At 42.6% G+C, this 7613-nt stretch overlaps 1 pseudogene; it reads left to right on the top strand.

Annotated features, from left to right (window-relative positions):
- The first annotated feature begins 902 nt into the window (after positions 1 to 902).
- LOC121104646 lies at positions 903 to 4796 on the top strand (annotated as a pseudogene).
- Positions 4797 to 7613: the final 2817 nt, after the last annotated feature.

Here is a 7613-nt window from a genome sequence, read left to right as displayed (position 1 = left end):
GGAAAGCGTCTGTGCAGAGCATGTGGCTATAACCTCGCTTTCAAAGCATTTATCTACATGGAGGCAGAAAGCAGAGGTCTAAGAAGGAAGAAGTGAAAGAATTATGGCCAAGTGTAAGTTCTGGAAGTGATCCGTCAATCCACTTTGAGGAAGAGGAATACATGGCTAGAGGAGGCTTATGGGTAACGGGCATTCCCTGGGTACCTTCTGCTCAGTAAGGGTTCATCTCTGGGTCTGTGCCTTCCAGTACCCTCACTACATTCCACCCCTTGGCTTCTGGTCTGGCTTGACCTGGGATAGTCATTAGCTCCCTCTGTTTACACTACACCTTCAGTTTCCTCCACTTAGGGCTCCTTCCTCATCACCTTCTTTCTAACACTCGCCTCACCCCAGCAGTGACATTTCAGAGAAGTGCCACACCCCATCTGACCCGGATCCATCCCACTGTTCTCTTCACCTGGGGGCCAAGAAACAGTTCTCAAAGTATCTCTGAACCCTGGTGATGGTCAACAGCTCCTACTTCGATGATGAATAGATAGGAATGTCATGACAGGTGCCCAGTGGAACCCATTTCATTGACTCAACATCCCATAATGTGTTTACTCCATCCTAACACGTATTTGGGGGTGGGTGCGGAAGATGCTCCCAGCCGTGCCGCCACCTGCATAGACCTGCATTTTGCTTCTTTGTTCCTGCGAGGCAGAGCGGCACTAGGGAAAGAGAGGAGGCCCAGGGGGATGTCGTTTTGGTTTTTTTGACCTTGCAGTTCTTTTTCTCTTTCCCTCAGGACTTGAGATAGACTCTGTGGGTGGTAGAATATAAAGCCTTAATGTTAACTCATCTGAAACACTGGGTACAAGAATATTTTCCCAAGTTACTTCCATTCTGGGTCTAGTCAAATAATGATCACAGCTGCTGTTTGCCCCCACCCACGTACCCTCAGCCCAACACTGAGTCATCTGCAGCTGCAGCGGGGACCGTCCCTGACCACTCCATCAGCTCCCCACCTGAAGCAGGTACGTCTCTCCTTCGAACTGTTTGAGGGCTTTCTTCAGCACCTCAGAAATTTGCTCAGCTCCCCTGAAATGCAGCCAGGAAGTTGGGGATTTAATGCCACCAGGAGCAGCCCTCAACCACTGAGAACCTGAAATCAGTAGATAAACACTTCAGCTTCTTCATTTCCTGGGGTATATTCATCAGGGTTCCCCAGAGAAACAGAACTGATAGGAGATATAGATATGTTTTTATGTTTATATATATATATATGTGTGTGTGTGTGTGTGTGTGTGTGTGTGTATTTATTTATTTATTATAAGGAACTGACTCATGCAATCATGGAGCCTAAGAAGTCCCACAATCTGCTGTCTGCAAGCTAGAGAGCCAGGAAAGTCAGTGGTTTAATTCTTATCTGAGCCTGAAGACTTGAGAACCAGGGGCTCTATAAGTCTCAGTCAAGAGCAGAAGACTGCTGTCGCAGCTCACATTCAGGCAGAGAAAAGACATCTCCCTTCCTCCGCCTGTTTCTTCTATTCAGGTATGGGTGGATGGGTAAGGCCAGTCCACAATGGGCCGAGCAATCTGCTTCACTTGGTCTGCTGATTCAAATGCTAATCCCTTCCAGAAAAACAACCCTCACAGACACTCCAGTAATCATGTTTAACCAAAAATCTGGGCATCCTGTGGTCTAGTCACGTTGACACATGAAATTAACCTTCATGGGGAGCAAATCTGGAGCATGCTCTCTGCACCTGGGGCCAATGGTAGAATCAGCTACTAGCTTTAAATTTTGCTAAATGGATACTGAAGAACCCTAGATAGGAAACCAGCCCAGCAACTGAAATCAAGTTTAATTCTATCAACCTAGCATGTAGCATACAATTCTCAGTGTAGAACAGATTTTTTATAGTGTTTTTCTTTATTTAGAAAAAGTACTTATGTGTAAAAAGTCAGGTTTCTCTGGTGATAATGCTCTATAACAAACAAGCCCAAAATTTCAGGGCTTAAAACAGCAAACATTGTTTTTACTATCATGGGTCTGCTGGTTGGCTGCGGTTTGGCCATTTTCAGCTGGGCTGGGCTGAGCTGAGCTGGACTGGACCCCAATTTGTGAATTACCCCAATTTGTGAATCCTCCTCCTTCCTCCTTCTTCTTCTTCAGATAGTATTTATTTTACCCGAGAGAGAGAGTGAGAGAAAGCACAGGGGAAGAGGGAGCAGCAGATTCTCTGCAGAGAAGAGAGCCCGACACAATCCCAGGACCCCGAGACCACAACCCAAGCCGAAGGCAGATGCTTCACCAACAGAGCGACCCAGGCGCCCCTGTACATTCTTTGTTACAGGACTTATGGTTGAAGGAACATCAGCTACCCAGGTCATACTCTTCTCATGACAGATGGTGGGAACATAAGAGGCCAGGGCAAACCATGCAAAAAATGCAAGTACATTTAAAGGCCCTGCTCAGACATCTCATGTCAAGTCTGCTCACATGCCATTGGCCAAAGAATGTCCTTGGGCTGAGTGCAATATCTGAGAAGAAGGGACATATACTATGCCCAGCAGAGTGGGAGGCCCTGCACAACAGCCAAGGGCAAGCATACGTAATCCTGTTCCTTAAAAGGAATGAAGAATTGGAAATCTACCACAATATGGAAAATTTTAAACATAGCCCAAAGTAGACAGAATGTCATAATAATCTCTATCACGCAGCTACAACAGTCAGCTCACTACTAATCTTGCTTCACTCCCCCTCACTCCCTCATTATTTTGAAGCAAATCCTGGATGAGTGTCTTTTAAGGGAAGAAAGTAAATCTATATTTTTTCAGGGTGTGGAACATTATTTAGATCTCAAAGAATTTACAAAACAATGAAAGGGATTAACTAGTAAGTTAACTTGATATGAAGTAAAGCATAAGAACATATTCAACAACATTGAGAGTCAATTCCAAGATGCTGTCATGGGCACTTTACACTGAATATTGATGTATTTTATATTTAACTGCCTGGTCTAGCTAAAATAATGAATACCACCAAATTCTAAAAGTAAATGCCTACTCTTTAACTAGTTCATGAATCCTAGCAACAGATGAGGAGGAAGAAGAAGAAAAGAAAATTTGAAATAACAGCATTTTAAGATGCAAACCAGTTTCTTTATCTGTGCATGAGAATTGTATCACTTTGGCCAAAGCCTGGCTTCCTTGTGATAATTTATTTTCATCTATTGGAACGTTTTATAATATGAGACTATTATAAAAATAAACTTCAAGTGAGTTACAAATGTCAAAGAAGCACAAAACTTCAACAAATACAAAAATAAATATTTCAGAGTGTTTAATAAAAAGAAGTATCACATCAATTTATTAAAATATCGCTTTTAACTCATACTTAAAATGACATCTTGGGGCACCTGGGTGGCTCAGTTGATTAAGTGGCCAACTCTTGGTTTTGGCCCAGGTCATGATCAGGGTAGTAAGATTGAGCCCCACATCAGATTCCACGCTGGGCATGGAGCCTGTTTAAGATTTTCTCTCTCCCTCTGCCCCTCCCCCCACCCTCTAAAAAATAAATGAATAAATAAAATTAAATAACATCTCAATTTCTGAAGTGGCCAATGGAAATATATTTTCAAAGTCCTGTGAGTTTACTCCACTGGTCAACAGTGTGGTGTAGTCAACCCTGTCATCTCATGCCCCATTATCTACATCCTTCACCTCTGCTGTGTGATACCATATGGACCAGAGCATTTTATATGAGGCGGGTCCCATGAACTTTGAAAAAGCCTTAGGAAAAGGGAACTAGCTGGAGGTGTTCTCTATGGTCAGAGGGAACCTAGAGACAGTGTCCAGTGCCCAAATGAGCATTGCTGTGACTGGGAACCCTGGCAATGATATGTCCTCCTTCATCAACACACTGTGGGGAACTGGGCATAAGGAGGAGGCCTTGGTCCCACTGGAGTGGTGAGGACCACCCAGATTCACACCTGCTACTCCCTCTCCCACTTTCCCAATGTGGTGTTGTGAGATCCCTCCTCCCAACCCCCCAGCACAAGGGCTTTTGCCCAAAGTGTGGAGAACTATCTGGAGGAAAAGCCACTTAGCCAGTAGGGCCTCTTCATCATCATTGCATTCAAACATTCAGCACGAATCTCGTGAAACTTGCCAAAACCATCCAGGGCCTGGGAAAGAGGTTCTACATCATCTGGACCACGCTGGAAAGGGACCTCAGCATAAGTGCCCTCTGGGAGGAACAACTCCTGCAGAGTATCTGAAGAATATCCCAGAAACTCTCCAGAAGAAGTGGGTGTGTGAACACATCATATTTCTGGTCTGTGCCTTGACTCCTTGATGCATGACTTCCCAGATCTTAAGGACATCTTGCACAGGGACCTCTCTGATATCTGGTGCCACGTCCCCTGGAAAACCTGTCCCACACCTGTGAGAAGATCAATAAAGACAAGGCTACCCCCCCTGCAGAAGAGAATAGCCTTACAGGGTTTTCAGGACACCCTTGGTGTCCAGGGTGAAGATGATGTGAAGTAGTGTCTAAACGCCTACCACTCACTCTTTGGTATGGATGATGATTCTCTCTAGCAGGTGGCCCAGATTATGGGGGGATGCCCATGGAGGACTACAGGGCTGTCATGAAGTACCTGGATCTGTACACTCTCCCTAAAGTGAATGGGAGATTGACCTGTTTAGTCATGAAGCATTTCTTAGCCTTCCTAGCTACACCCAATCCTTGGGTGATGATGTCATTCTCTGTTTTAGTTGGATGTAGCAAAGATACTTCCTTGAGTTAGATACCAAGGAAATGAAGATGATCCTGAGAAATCCTTTTCACCAATGAAAGCTGGCTTGGGAACGGGTCCGATAATAGGTCCAACAAGCTCATGCTCCAGTGGAAGTCAGGCTGCCTTGGGGTCCTCTTCACAGTGAGATACCGTGTTTGCCCACTAGAAATGAAGAGATTTAACGGAATACTTTCTTCTATTTCTGAAAGTGTTGGTTCCTTAAAAGGAATTTAAAAAATCACCTATCTTCCTAGCCCAAATCATGATGCACTGTTCCTTCGAAGAATAAATATTCGTTAAAATCATTAAATAAGCTTTCTGGGTTCAGAAAGTATGGGTCATAGGCGTGATAACTCTATTAGCTTGCTCAAGCTTCCATAGCAAAGTACCACAGGCTGGGCGGCTTCAGCAACAGAAATGTATTTTCTCATAGTTCTGGAGGCTGGAAGTCCAAGAGCAAGGTGTCAGCGGGTTTGGTTTATCTCAAGACCTCTCTGTTTGGCTTGTAGATTGCCACCTCCTTACTATCCTTTTCACTGTGCACACACATCCCTGCTGTCTCTCTCTCCTTATAAGGACGCCAATCATACTGCATTCGGATCCCACCCTTATGACATCATTTAACCTTAATTACCTCTTTAATGGCCCTATCTCTGTGTACAGTCACATTGGGGGTTAGGGCTTCAACATATGAATTGGGGGGGGGGATACAATTCAGTCCGTGACAATTACATCAGTCAGTCTTATTACAACCATTTAGAACCAATACCACTAGTAAAAAATGGTTAATTTGCTAATAATATAACAATAGGAAGAGTTAATGGGTAGTAATAGAGCACTCATTATGTGCCAAGAACTCTTCTATACACTTTACAGATATTAACTTAATATTTAAAATCTTCCTAGGTAGGTACTCTCATGTCCCCCACTTTACAGATGAGAAAATTGAGGCACAGAGAGGTTAAATAAAAAAAAAGAAGTAGAGGTAGTGTGGCCAGTTAAATGTAAGAATGCCCGGTTAAATGTGAATTTCAGATCCACACTGAGTAACTTGTTAGTGCGTGTATGTTCCAAATACTGCATATGACATGCTTACACTTAAAAAGTGCATGTTGTTGATCTGAAATTCACATTTAACTGGGCATCCTCTTTTTTTCTTTCTTTTTTTTTTTGCTAAGTCTTGTAACCCTAATTACCCTAAGATGCATCTTCTACTATATTGAAGTGGTGGATTTTAAATTCCTGGAACTTTCTGGAAATGCAGTAGGAGGTTGACAAGAGGTCAAAAAAGAAGATAAAGGGGCTCCTGGGTGGCACAGCGGTTAAGCATCTGTCTTCGGCTCAGGGTGTGATCCCGGCGTTCTGGGATCGAGCCCCACATCAGGCTCCTCCACTATGAGCCTGCTTCTTCCTCTCCCACTGCCCCTGCTGTGTTCCCTCTCTCGCTGGCTGTCTCTATCTCTGTCGAATAAATAAATAAAATCTTAAAAAAAAAAAAAAAAGAAGATGAAGGGTCAGGTTCCCCCTTCAAATATAGCAACTCGTTTTTAATCTCCTTTATATACTGAAATTTTCTATAAATGTTCATTTGACGAAAAAACATATTCCTTTGACTTAAAACAAGTTTGCTAAGTTACTGTTTTTCTGGTAAAGCCAAAATAAATCTTGACATTTTGAGGGGATTTTTGTTGTTTGTTTGATTTTGTTTTGGGGTTTATTTTATTTATTTATTTATTTATTTAGTCCAAAAACTTTTCCCTTTGCCTTTTCCAACCTTGATATTCTCTAACTCTCTCTCCCTGCAAAGAACCCACCAAGATTGGTTGTTTACCTGGAGGACTCTGAAAGAAATGTTAGCAGTTTATAGCATAAGGCCTGAGGCTGCCCCAGTTTAGGTCAACTTAAATTTGAGCACAACATCATCCACACTTATACCTAATATTCACAGCTGCTTTGGGGCCACAAAGGTAGAGCTGAAGAGCTGAGACAGAGGCCATATGGCCAGAAAGACAAAAGTATTTACTATCAAGCCCTTTACGGAAAACATTTTCCAATCCCCAGTCGGTAAGAATCTGCTTCTGATGGTTGCTGGCTTGATTTAGAAGCAAGCCGTCCTGAAGATTGTTCTGAGTTCAGAAGAGGCAAGAGTCACTGGGCAGATTGATTTTCTGTAATAACTTTTAATTACTTTATGTCACCGGGAAAAATCGTCTCAGAAAATAGCATAGCTTTCAGACCAAGTGTTTCTGTTGAAAATGCGGTCACATGGACTGTTGCTGGCAATGACCTGTAATTCTAGAGCGATGAAATAGGGAGCAAGCTTTTACTGGGACAAAGTCTATCAATATTTTCTGCACTGTTTATGGCTCTTTTCAAAAATGAACCTTGAAGCAGAAACCTGATAATTTTTTAAAAAGATTGTTATTGAGGCATACTTGACTGACAACTTTATAGTAATTTCAGGTGTATAACATAATGATTCGGTATTTGAATTCATTACAAAACGATCGCCACAGTAAGTCTAGTTAGCACCTACCATACACGGTTAAAGAATTTTTTTTTTTCTTGTGATGACAACTTTTAAGATTTACTCTCTTGGCACTTTTTGAATATACAATACGGTATTGCTAACTATGGTCACCATGTGCACATGGTAGCCTCATGACTTACTTATTCTGTAACTAGAGACTTGTACCTTTTAATTCCCTTTACTCATTTCAGCCGCCACCCACGCCCCACCTCTGGCAACCACGGATCTGTTCTTTGTGTCTATGAGCTTGGTTGTCCTGTTTTGTTTTTAAGATTCCAAAGATAAGTGAGGTCATA

Source organism: Ursus maritimus, unplaced genomic scaffold (assembly GCF_017311325.1).
Source record: "Ursus maritimus isolate PB19 unplaced genomic scaffold, ASM1731132v1 scaffold_22, whole genome shotgun sequence".
Classification (NCBI taxonomy): domain Eukaryota; kingdom Metazoa; phylum Chordata; class Mammalia; order Carnivora; family Ursidae; genus Ursus; species Ursus maritimus.
Note: the sequence above shows the minus strand (reverse complement) of the source record. Positions and strands in the feature narration are given on the sequence as shown.